At 45.6% G+C, this 13,026-nt stretch overlaps 1 protein-coding gene across 1 annotated transcript in view; it reads left to right on the top strand.

Annotated features, from left to right (window-relative positions):
- Positions 1–13,026, top strand: part of LOC126248393 (adenosine 3'-phospho 5'-phosphosulfate transporter 1) — a 101,444-nt gene that overhangs the window by 51,660 nt on the left and 36,758 nt on the right. The window lies entirely within an intron of this gene.

The following is a 13,026-nucleotide window of genomic DNA, read 5'->3' as shown; positions in this document are numbered from 1 at the left end:
TGTCAGCAAGGCGACCATTGTTGCAGCTTCCCTTGACATGACAGCAGTGTGAGGTGTGCCAACATTGCTGCATCCCATGACAACATTGGACACTGGAGTGGTGCCATGTTGTCTCTTCATACAAGTCTCAGTTCTGTGTACACCATCACGATGGAAATATGTGTGTGAATGCTTTGAGGAGAGTGAACATCGCCAGATTGCATCTTCTACATGATGGGCCTAGCACCTGCCATGGCACCAGATGACTATCATCTGTGAGGACACACATCTTGTATGATTGGCCATGCAGGATCATACAGGTACATCATGTACCTTGAGTCAGGAACACACAACATGACGACTTTTACTTCAAATAGTTGTTTATTTGGGCAGCATCCAGTTCATATCTGACTCATTAAGGCTGATGCTGCCCCCTACCTTCAAAGTATTGGTGAAGTTATCTTTCAACAAGACTTCATGTTGCCTCTTTCTTTTGCTGTCCTGATCTACTTCGATGCAGAGGGTGTTTGATTGTTGCCGTATCCAGCATATTCTCTAGTTCTCTCACCCACTAAAACCACATGGTCATGGGTTGCCATACGATTGGCGTGCCAAGTCTCAACCGATACTATGATTGATGAATTCTAGCATAGAGTTGAAGGAGCATGAAAGACACACCTGTATCTGTCATCCAAGCTGAATTTGACTCTTATAATTAGCCAGGTTATAGACATTGTTGCTATCAGAGGTGGAAGCTCTGCATACAAAATTTTGCACCATGTATACTCCCAAACCACCTACAAATTAAGTCATGTATTCTTCCTACTATGCTGTATCTGCACAGTAAGAAATATTTTGTTCTTTGATGTCCTTCCTGGTATTGAAATTTTAATGGCCAGTAGTGTATATTGTGTTGGAATGACTGTGGGCCCTTTTTCTCTTGATCATTGTGAAAATTTAGTGTTCCTCTATCATTTTAGTTTATTTTTCTTAATGACTGGGCATATGATTCTGTATGTACTTTAATGTTTGTCCACTGACTCTAGAGTTTGGTAGATATTGTTTTGTCCTTTTTAGATAATGTTAACTTGATTGAATACAACATAACTTTGGGCATAGTTGTCCATTTCATTTGTATTTTGTTATAAAACATAATTTTGTGAGTGAATAGTTTACCATCCTTCATTCACAATTGTTCATGTCATTGGATGAAATTTCCAAATCATTTGAGTTGTTGTTTATGGAATGTGCCAAGATAAGAATGAAGTATTTATCTGTGAGTAATATTAAAGTTATTTTACATACTTTACTGTGTTACAGTTACAAAAAACTCAATGTAGTTTTCAGTCTACAAAGAAATGTAAACAAAGTAAAATTCTCTTGTTCAAACTGTGAAATTATCATCCATCAATTCATCAGCAGAATAACAATTTTACACTAGAGAGTAAAGAGAAATTTCCAGTAAAGCAAGTTACATGTTGAATGCACTCTTGCCTTTATTTGATTGCCAATTTTTAACCCTGTATGCTCAGTTGTCTGAGCACAGAGTTTTAAAGTGTAAAAAATCTGACATCTCTCTGTGGTGAGTGCTGTAATTGTTCTGGAAACTCAGTTAGTGTGTTGTTATATAAGAAAATAAAGATATCATAAATGTACATGGAAGGAATGGGTACAGTTTTTTTTTTTTTTACAAGTGAATGGTAATTTGTTTGATAATAAGCAAGTCCTTTATTGTTTTCTTCCCCCCTGTGGGTCAGGGGGTTAGAATAGGCCCGAGGTATTCCTGCCTGTTGTAAGAGGTGACTAAAAGGAGTATCACATGTTTTGGCCTTTATGTGATGGTCCCCTGTTGGGTTTGACCTCCATTCAAACTTTTCCCGAAGAGCGAGCCAATTGGGGAAGGGCACCTATTACAGTCCCACCCATTCTCCATCTCTTGGGCGAGGACATCTTCCTTGTTGCATTTCCCATCATGCACTATGCAGTGTCCCTTTCTGCGTCAATGATGACCATGGACTTCTTTGGACCTGATATCCAGCACGGTAGCCAGCCCGTTGTGATGGGGTCGCCATGTACACTGTTGGTTGTAGCCCCCTGACCACACAGGGATTGCTCTGCTGATGCCTGCGTTGTTAACTCCCCACGTATGCCAAGGGGTAGGTGCCCATCCTGCTGGGGCATCGGGACTCTCGGCAATGGCCATCCTGCCTATGGGGAGGGCCCCTGGTTGGTGTGGGTGGCATCAGGGCAGATAACGTACAGTCTTGATCAAAACAGCATCCTATTCCCAGTCACGGGAGTTACTCACTTGTGACAAGCTGGGGAATGTTTCTGTAACCATCACGCCCCAAAAGAGCTTAATTATGGTCCAGGGTATCATATTTCACGGGGACCTTCTTTTGCAGTCCAGCTGCATGCCAATTTAGAGCAGCGAGGTGTACATTTCGTCCGGCTTGTCCACCAGGGTCCGAAGGATAATCAGGTTGCCACCGGTGCCTTCATCTTGGCCTTTGAGGGTGATACATTGCCCGAGAAGATCAAGGTGATGGTCTACAAGCCCTATATCCCTCCCATGATGTGGTGCTTTAAGTGCTGGAAGTTCGGCCATATGTCTTCCCGCTGTACTTGCAGCATCACACGCTGAGATTGCGGACGCCCATCACATCCCAATACTCCATATACTCCTATCTGTGTCAACTGTGGAGAGCACCATTCGCCTTGCTCGCCAGACTGCAGGATTCTCCAGCTTACCTGCCCCCTTGATGCTGGGGGACATTTCCCTCCCTGTTGCTCCTGCACCACCTACTTCAGTAGGAACATCCCCCCAACCATCTGGGACATCCGTTCCCACTTCTCAGCCAGAGAAGTGTAAGTCTTCTTCGGTTTCTCTCGCTAGGAAGGGGTCCCTTGGGTCACTCCCTTCCCAGGTTTCTGCTAGTGGGAAAGACGACACCCGCCAGTGGCTCTAGAGCCAAAATCAGCTGGTCGTAGGGCTTCACGCTCATCCTCAGTCCCGGAGATTGAGCCAGTGAAGTCCTCCCAGCCAGGGAAACTCGAGAAGCAGTGAGAGAAATCCAAAAAGAAAACCCCTAAGAGCAAGGAAATTGCTGTTGTGTCACCCACACCACCACTACCTACAAGCTCTGTGTCTGAGGATGGGGTGGAGATTTTGGCGTCCACTGAGGACTTAGATCTCACCGGACCCTCAGACGCAATGGATATAGACAGCTCAGGCAATAAGTCAGTGGCAGCAGGTGACTCTGAGGTGTAAACTGCCTCATTGAATGTTCCATGCCTTCCCAGTCTCCCGATGTCATCCTCCAGTGCAATTACGGCAGTTTTTTCCACCACCTGGCTGAGCTACGGCAACTGTCAAGCTTTACACCTGCTATCTGCCTTGCCCTCCAGGAAACCTGATTCCCGGCAATGTGGACCCCTGCCCTCTGTGGCTATAAGGGATATTACAGGAACCGTAGCAACTATAATCGAGTGTCAGGTGGAGTTTGCATTTATGTCCTAAACTCAGTTTGTACTGAACATGTGCCCCTTCAAACCCCTCGTAAAGCTGTGGCTATCAGAATAAGGACGGGGACAAGAAATAACTGTATGCAATGTATATCTTCCTCCAGATGGTGCAGTACCCCAGAATGTATTAGCTGCACTGATTGATCAACTCCCTAAACCTTTCCTACTTTTGGGAGATTTACTGGCCGAGGCTGAGATGTCGAAACTTTACTATCACAGTTCGATCTCTGCCTCTTAAACACTGGGGCCACCACACATTTCAGTGTGGCTCATGGTAGTTACTCGGCCATTGATTTATCAATTTGCAGCCCAGGACTTCTCCCATCTATCCACTGGAGAACACATCACAACCTTTGTGGTAGTGACCACTTCCCCATCTTACTGTCACTGACCCAACATCAGGCCCATGGATGCCTGCCCAAATGGGCTTTAAACAAGGCCGACTGGGCAACTTTCACCTCTGCTGTCGCTGTCACCGTTGACTTTCCCCCACACGGTAACATCAATGTGATGATTGAGCAGGTGACTAGAACAATTGTTTCTGTGGCAGAAAACGCAATCCCTCACTCTTTAGGGTGCCCAAGGTGTAAGGCAGGCACTTGGTGGTCACCGGAAGTCGCTGAAGCAATTAAAGAGCGTCGGCAAGCTCTACAGCGGCATAAGTGGCACCCTTCCCTGGAGCACCTCATAGCCTTTAAATGGCTCCATGCCCGTGTTCGCTACCTTATCAAACAACGGAAGCAGGAGCATTGGGAAAGATATGTCTCGATGATTGGGTGCCATATGTCACCTTCCCAAGTCTGGGCAAAGATCAAACATCTTTTCGGGTACCAGGCCCCAACAGGTGTCCCTGGTGTTACCATAAGTGGTGTGTTATCTACTGTATCAAATGTGATAGCCGAGCAGTTTGCTTGAGCCTCTGAGTCGGAGAATTACCCCCCAGCCTTTCGCACACTCAAACAGCGGCTGGAAGGGAATGTCCTCTCATTCACTACACTCCGCAGTGAATCCTATAACTTCCCATTTACAGATTGGGAGCTCCCCAGTGCCCTTGCACATTGCCCCGTCACAGCTCCTGGGCCTGATTGGATCCACAGCCAGATGATTAAACATCTCTCATCTGACTACAAGCGACATCTCCTCATCATCTTCAACCGGATCTGGTGCAGTGGCGTCTTTCCATCGCAATGGTGGGAGAGCACCATCATTCCGGTGCTCAAACACGGTAAAAACCCGCTTTATGTGGAAAGCTATTGGTCCATCAGCCTCACCAAGGTTCTTTGTAAGCTGCTGGAGCATATGATATGTCGGCAGTTGGGTTGGGTCCTGGAGTCACGTGGCCTGCTGGCTCCATGTCAGGGCGGCTTCCGCCAGGGTCGCTCTACCACTGATAATCTTGTGTCCATCGAGTCTGCCATCCGAACAGCCTTTTCCAGATGGCAACACTTGGTTGCTGTCTTTTTTGACTTACGTAAAGCATACGACACGGCCTGGCGTCGTCATATCCTTGCCACATTATATGAGTGGGGTCTCCTCCCGATTTTTATCCAAAACTTCCTGTCACTTCGTACTTTCTGTGTCCAAGTTGGTACCTCCCGTAGTTCCATCCATAACCAGGAGAATGGAGTCCCGCAGAGCTCTGTATTAGGTGTCTCTCTATTTTTAGTGGCCATTAACGGTCTAGCAGCAGCTGTTGGGCCTTCCATCTCACCTTCTCTGTATGCAGACGACTTCCGCATTTTGTACTGCTGCTCTAGTACTGGTGTTGCTGAACGGTGCCTACAGGGAGCCATCCACAAGGCACAGTCATGGGCTCTAGCCCACGGCTTCCAGTTTTCAACAGCAAAGTCGTGTGTCATGCACTTCTGTTGGCGTCGTACCCTTCATCCAGAACCAGCACTTTACCTTAATGGTGATCCACTCACTGTAGTGGAGACATATCGATTCCTAGGACTGTTTTTCATCACTCGATTAACTTGGCTCCCTCACCTTCGTCAGCTTAAGCAGAAGTGCTGGCAGCACCTCAATGCCCTCCATTGCCTGACCAACACTAATTAGGGTGCAGATCACTCTATGCTGCTGCAGCTCTACAGAGCCCTTGTCCAATCCCGAATTGACTATGGGAGTGGGGTTTATGGTTCGGCAGCACCTTCAGTGCAGCATTTACTCGACTCTATTGACCACTGTGGCGTTCGACTAGTGACGGGAGCTTTTAGGATGAGTCCAGTGACCAGCGTGCTGGTGGAGGTTGGTGTCCCTCTATTGCAGGTCAGACATGTGCAACTGCTTACCAGTTACGCAGCACATATTCATAGTTCCCCTGAGCATCCGAATTACCATCTCCTTTTCTCACCCGCGGCAGTCCATCTCCTGCATCGACGGCCCAGGTCGGGGATAACGAGTGCAGTTCACGTGTGGCCCTTTCTCTCCAAACTGGAGTCCTTCCCTTTACCACCTCTACTTGCAGTCTGTTCACATAGGCCTCCATGGTGTATGCCTTGGCCGCAACTTCGTCTGGACCTTTCACGTGGCCCTAAGGACTCCATTAACCCTGCGGCTCTCTGCTGTCACTTCTTCTCAATTCTTGACGTGTTCCATAGCCCTGAAGTGCTTTACACCAATGGCTCGATGGCTGATGGTCACATTGGCTTTGCCTACGTGCATGGCAGCCATATTGAACAGCATTCCTTACCCGATGGCTGCAGTGTATTCACTGCAGTGCTGGTGGCCATTTTTCGTGCACTTCAGTATCTCCGTTCTTGCCCTGGGGAGTCTTTTCTTTTATGTACTGACTCCTTGAGCAGCCTGAAAACTATCGACCAGTGCTACCCTCGTCATCCTTTGGTAGCATCCATCCGGGAGTCCATCTATGCCCTGGAACGGTCCAGTTGTTCAGTGGTGTTCATCTGGACCCCTGGTCACATCGGAATCCCAGGAAATGAACTTGCTGACAGTCTGGCCAAACAGGCTACACAGAAACCACTTCTGGAGATGGGCATCGCCACAAGTGAGCTTCGTTCGTTATTACGCCACAAGGTTTTTCAGCTTTGGGAGATGGAATGGCAAAATCTCAGTACGCACAACAAACTGCGAGCCATTAAGGGGACCATGAACATGTGGAAGTCCTCGATGAGGGCGTCTCGCAGGGACTCTGTGGTTCTCTGCAGGCTCCGCATTGACCATGCATGGGTGACCCACAGCTACCTCCTGCACCGTGAAGACCCACCTCAGTGTTGGTGCAGCACCCAGTTGACAGTGGCCCATATTCTTCTACTATGTCCTTCTTTGGCTGCTCTGCGACTTCATCTTTGGTTACCGGACTTGTTATCATTGATTTGAGCAGACAACGCCTCATCGGCTGACTTAGTTTTATGTTTCATCCGTGGAGGTGGGTTTTATCATTCGATCTGAGTTTTAGTGCATGTCCTTTGTCCCTCAGTGTCCTCCACCCTAGTGCTTTTAGGGTGAAGGTTTTAATGTGTTGCAGGGTGGCTGTCTCTTCCTTTTAATTTTCGTTGTCGGCCAGCCACTGTAATCTGCTTCCTTGTTTTACTCTCTTCTAACTGTTTCTTGCATCTCTTTGTTGTTCTCTTGTCCTCTTTCGTTCCTTTTAGTGTTCGTTGCCTCTCCTTCATTCTTGTGGTCTTTCCTTTCTTTCAGTTTTGTGTTATGTGTCTCATCTATTTTATTCTCACACTTGTGGCATTGTTTTATTAGGAACAAGGGACTGATGACCTCATAGTTTGGTCCCTTTCCCCCTCTTTTAAACCAACCAACCAATTGTTTTCTTTTGCAATACTCATATCTTTGTGACATTTGTTAAATTCCTCTGTAAGATTATACCATAATTAATAACTGTTTCAATGTGACAGTTACAGATAACTTTCTGGTTTCTATGCTTGTGACAACTGACAAAATACACAATGCAGATGCTAAACTATAAAATTTATTTGCTAAATAGTCTATGTAGTCATTTCAGGTAAATATTTTGTCAAGATTTAGGCCTAAAAATTCACATGGTTTGCTTTTGTTATCTCCTGGGTGTTATAATTTGTTTTTATGTGTGGTATTTCTATTGATTCAGTTGCAAATTGCATCATCTGGGTTTTAGTGACATTTAATTTTAGTCCTTTTTGCTGTAACCAGTATTCAAGCTTCTCGACACATTCTGAAATTTTTTCTGGTATCTCATTTTCATACACAAAAAAGGAGCGCAATATTGAAAACTGTGAGACTACCAGGAAATTGTTTTTCATCAGAGGAATTTGACGTTACAATTACTCTTTATTTTCTGTCTGTTTAAGTATGAGCTTAACCACTGTAAAATATTTTCTCTGATCCCATGCATCTTTAATTTGTGGAGAAGTAAGGAGTAAATCACTGAATTGAATGCTTTTGTCAGATCACAGTCTATTCCTATGACACTTTTTACCCTTACCTGATGTGGAGCATATATTTTAAGTAAGTCACTGATGACACTGTAGTGCTTCTTCCTAGCTGGATGCCAAACTAGTGTTTAAAAATTGTGTCACTGTAACACATTTTTCGATTTGTTTGGCTGCAGTGTCTTCAGCCACTGTAGACAAAACTATCAAGAGAGATGTAATTCTCAATATCATCTGTTGATACATTTGAATAATGGTTTCATCTCGAGGAATAAAGCTAACAACTCGCTGAATAGTAAAGGGAGGCATTGAATTGTTGACAGGTACACAAGATGAGTGAAGTTATGGTCCTGTGACAAGGTAGAGTTGGATGTGGGGGAGTAGACTAGTGGAGATTGAGGCCAGATAGATTACAGGAATGGAGCACATGGGGATAACTCTCATCGTCGTAGTTCAGAAAACCAGGTGCTGGGGAGGGCAGGAAAAGGGGGGGGGGGGGGAGATGCAGGCAGCATGGGTTGTAAAGCAGCTATGGAAATCAAGCATGATGTGATGAGAATGTGTTCTGCCACTGACAAGGGGAGGCCGCCAATCGTGAAATTCAGATTCGATTCATACTGCGCATAATAAAAGCTCATGGCCAGAGGTGTAATGTGGCAAAGCACCAAAATGCACTTCTCAGCCGTTGTCGAGAAAATCGACAGTTAAAAGAAACCGTTGCGGTGAAATACTCTCTAGGATTAATAATTTTCTACAGCGTCGTGGCGCAGCGGTAAGCACTCGGGTTCGTAATCCAAAGGTTGCCGGATCGAATCTCGCACCACGCAACTTTTTTTTTTTTTTTTTAAATTCAAATGTGTGTGTCTCACATCCTTTCGTCTTTCCCTCTCCTTCCCTCTTTCCTGATGAGGCAACAGTTTGTTGCGAAAGCTTGAATTTTGTGTGTATGTTTGTGTTTGTTTGTGTGTCTATCAACCTGCCAGCACTTTCGTTCGGTAAGTCACATCATCTGTGTTTATATATATATATATATATATATATATATATATATATATATATATATATATATATATTTGAATTACAAAAAACTAATAATAAAGAAAAATGTTGCATGGTGCAGGATTCAATCCGGCGACCTTCGCATTACGAACCCGAGCGCTTACCGCTGCGCCACGACGCTGTAGAAAATTATTAATCCTAGAGATTATTTCACCGCAACGGTTTCTTTTAACTGTCGATTTTCTCGACAACGGCTGAGAAGTGCATCTTGGTGCTTTGCCACATTACACCTCTGGCCATGAGCTTTTATTATGTGCAGTATGAATCGAATCTGAATTTCACAATTGGCGGCCTCCCATTGTGAGTGGTCAGTACGGCTTATGGCCACAGCTTGCAGAGGCCATTCATTCGGGTGACAGTCGGTTGGGGACATGTCTACTTAAAATACTGTGCAAAAATTGCAGTATCAATGGGGTCTTCATTGACCACACACAGCGAACCTTATGCCACTTGCATCTCCGCAGGAAATGATACATTCAAATATACTGCCAGTGTGCCTCTGTGAGCTCTGCTCTCTTCAGAGTCCATCATCTCTTATGGGTGGCGCCATGGATGCTACCACAGGATGTCTTCACATCACTCACTGCATTCATCTGTTCCATCAGCAAGTTGTCTTATGACAACACACACTGAACTCCATCCACAGATCTTGGTATACCTGCAGTGAGAATACGTAAATATAAATCTTAACAGCTAGCCAATGATTGTATCTTATAAACACTATTAAGTATACCAGTTTGGATAAAGGACCATTCAGAAAATGATGTTTCACAGCAACACTGAAGGACTCATGGTGTACCTAAGTTATGTGTATCACATATTTCAACTTGTACATATTGTAAAGAAACGTGCTAATATTTTATTAATTTCATAGATGTCTCATGTGTGCTACCTCATCGACTTAGAACACAGTGGAAATTGCAGCAGTTCTGGTATATGACGTGACTGCTTTCACTGGTTGCCCTACTTCTGATGGGATAGAATAAGCCAGTTACAGGCCTTGAGTAACATGTGCTGGTTGCATGGATCAGACAGGTCTTGCATCAGGTTCTAAGGCACAACCCATGTGGTGATTGGTTGGTAACGGGTGTGGCATGGGGGATGGACCAGGATATTGCATAGATTGGGTGGTCCGCAGAATATTGTTCTTCATTTCTGGGCACAATGATAAATACTTGAAGCCCTGGCAAAGGCTTTGATTGAATTTTTCCAGTCAGGGATGATTCTGGATGATGAGGTTGCTCCATTGCAGCTGTTTCTTGGGGGTCTGGGAACTAGGTTTGGGCAATATGTGTATAAGGAATGAGGTGGTGGGTTTGGAGTCAGAAGTACATTGGGAAAGGTAGTGTTAGATAGCAGCAAGGCTGTGAGCATGGAGGATGTTGGTGTGTAAGGAGCGACCATCAGTAGTGATTAGGGAGGGATCCAAGTGATAATGAAGTGAAGTGCCAAGTGATAATGAAATGAATTGGGGTTGGTTGAGACACAGTGAAGGAAGTGGTTTGTATCTTTAATGTGACAGGCTAGGTTGCAGGAAATTGGTTGGAGGTGTTGGTTGGCAAGAGGAGAGATCCTCTCAGTTGGTGCACAGTAAATAGCTACAATTGGATGGTGAAGATTTTTGGGTTTATTGATTTTGGGAATCGTGTGGAATGCTGGTGCTTGGAGGGGGTTGAGAGGGGTTTGAGGAGGGAGAAGAAATCGGATAATTGGTATGTGCCTTCTGTCTGGTAATCATGACAGTAGTGGAGCATTTGTCTGTAGGGATGATGATTAAATCAGGGTTTTTCTTGAGGCTGTGGATTGCTGTCCTTTCTTCCTCTGGGAGTTTTCTGTTCTTGGGAAGGACCTGGAGAAGGATGGTGAGGTCAGGTCAGAGGTAAGGTGGTATACCCATGAGTAGCCAGATATCAGCATACATGTCAGATTGCAGGAGAGAAATAGGTGAAGTTGCAAGGCAGAAGGACCACCTTCGGAAGAGAACACAGTACAAAGTGGTAGTCGAGCTAAATGTGCTAGACCGAAAGTGGAAAAGACACAGACTAAGACAAGCCCAGAGCAACCTGTGCCACAATGAGGTGCAAAGTGAAAGCCGTGGTCACAATGTCAGCAGGCCATGAACAAGGAGAGAGACACTCTAAAACATGACCAGATAGAAAACTGTAGTAATCAAGTACTACATGAGACCAGTCCAAGAACCACAAATTGGCTTTATTCATGAACCTTGGAACAGTAATGGAAAATAGACACTAGTGGATCCCCACATAACAAGACACAGTACACTAGTGCGAATGGCACACTGGCAGGACATGAGAGGGCCAATTGGCACTGCTCCACGCGTATATATGCACGAGTCACTGCCAGACGGCACAGCAGAGACATCACCACGTGGACACCTTCCACAGGTGGCCGCCAGCCACTGGCCTGTGGTGATACAGTTGGCAGCTGATTCAAACAAGTATGTGTGTTGACACCATTCTTGGCTTGGCAAGTTTTTAAAATTTTTGGAGGTTCTGGGCTTTGTGGGGCATTGGGAGGAGTTTTGGGGATGTGGTAGATGAAAAAGGTCGGCAAGGCAGGGACTGGGTGCTATTCGTGCCTCAGAGCACCACCACCAATCGACACATACCTACCCCCAGTGAACCACCCCTCATCACTAGGGGGTTCACCGGTGGAACCCATACCCTGATGTCCTGACTTTTTCCATGTTTCACAGTCCTCAAAACTCCGTTCCCAACATCACACAAAACCCAGAACCTAAACAAACCCAAAACACTATTGACAACCTATCCACTAAATACATCAATATCACACAAGTTTCAGTCCTATCCAAGAAAACAAGGAACGTCCTACCTACAATCCTTGCCACCCCTCCCTCCCCAGAGTAGTACTCTGCTGCCCACCCAGTCTACACAATATTCTGTTCCATCCCTATGCCACACCCACTCCCACATGGATTGTAACCCGTACCCAGGCGCAAGACTCATCTGATTCACCCAACCAGCACATACTACCACAGGCCTGTCACAGGGTTATCCTATCCATCAGAGACAGGACCACCCATGAAAGCAGTCACATAATAAACCAGCTCTGCTGAAATTGCTGCATGACCCCAAACCAACTGCCAACCCAAATGAATAACCCCTGCCAAACTGTAGCCAAGAGCAGTACTGACCAAGCAGTGACAGAACATGCTTCTGAGCACAACATGCTCAATTTTAATGGTTACTTCACAACCTGTGCCATGTGGATCCATCACTTCAGCATCATATTTTCTGAACTATGCAGATGGGAGCTATTTTTGCAACACTCTCTTTGTCCCCTTAATTCACCTGGCTTCAATCTCTGCTAGCCCCCTGTCACTCAAAGCCATTTCAGCCATGCCACAGAACCCTAACAGCATTCATCTTGCATCCATACTCTCTTCTCCCCCACTCCCCTCCCCTGCTCATCTCCCCTTCCACACTGTTCTGTCACACCATTCCAGTGTACTGCCCTCACATCATTGTTATCATGTGCTGCACAAACTCACCAGTGCCAATGCCCCTGCTACCTTCCTCCAAGATGTTAGCCAGCCTTCCCCAACCCACACTCCCACACCTGGCCTCCTCCTTCCCTTCACAGGATCCATCCAACATGGCCTCTCACACCCCAGTCTGCCTGCAGAACACAGTTCTGCCATTGTGTATTCAGCCAGCACAGTGTAGCTGTACAGGTGTGTGTGTGTGTGTGTGTGTGTGGCGGGGGGGGGGGGGGGGAGAGAGAGAGAGAGAGAGAGAGAGAGAGAGAGAGAGAGTCCTGCTTAAAGGGCTGCTTTATAATATAATAATGGACAGTGATGGTGGTGATATATCATATGCACCCTTGACTACATACATGTGTGTTACATTTCATCCAAATGAATTTTTATTTTGAAGGATGGTATTGTATTCTCCCCATCTCTTTGTATGACTGTTCAGCCTTTTGTTCTTGTTTTTCCTTTACAAGATGTGTTCAGATTCTCATCCAAGCTTACGAAAATTACCTTGTCTGATAGAATGGAATTCGTTGAAACAATTTGACGTCTAAACAGTAATAA

The sequence above is a fragment of the Schistocerca nitens genome, chromosome 3, assembly GCF_023898315.1.
Source record: "Schistocerca nitens isolate TAMUIC-IGC-003100 chromosome 3, iqSchNite1.1, whole genome shotgun sequence".
Classification (NCBI taxonomy): domain Eukaryota; kingdom Metazoa; phylum Arthropoda; class Insecta; order Orthoptera; family Acrididae; genus Schistocerca; species Schistocerca nitens.
Note: the sequence above shows the minus strand (reverse complement) of the source record. Positions and strands in the feature narration are given on the sequence as shown.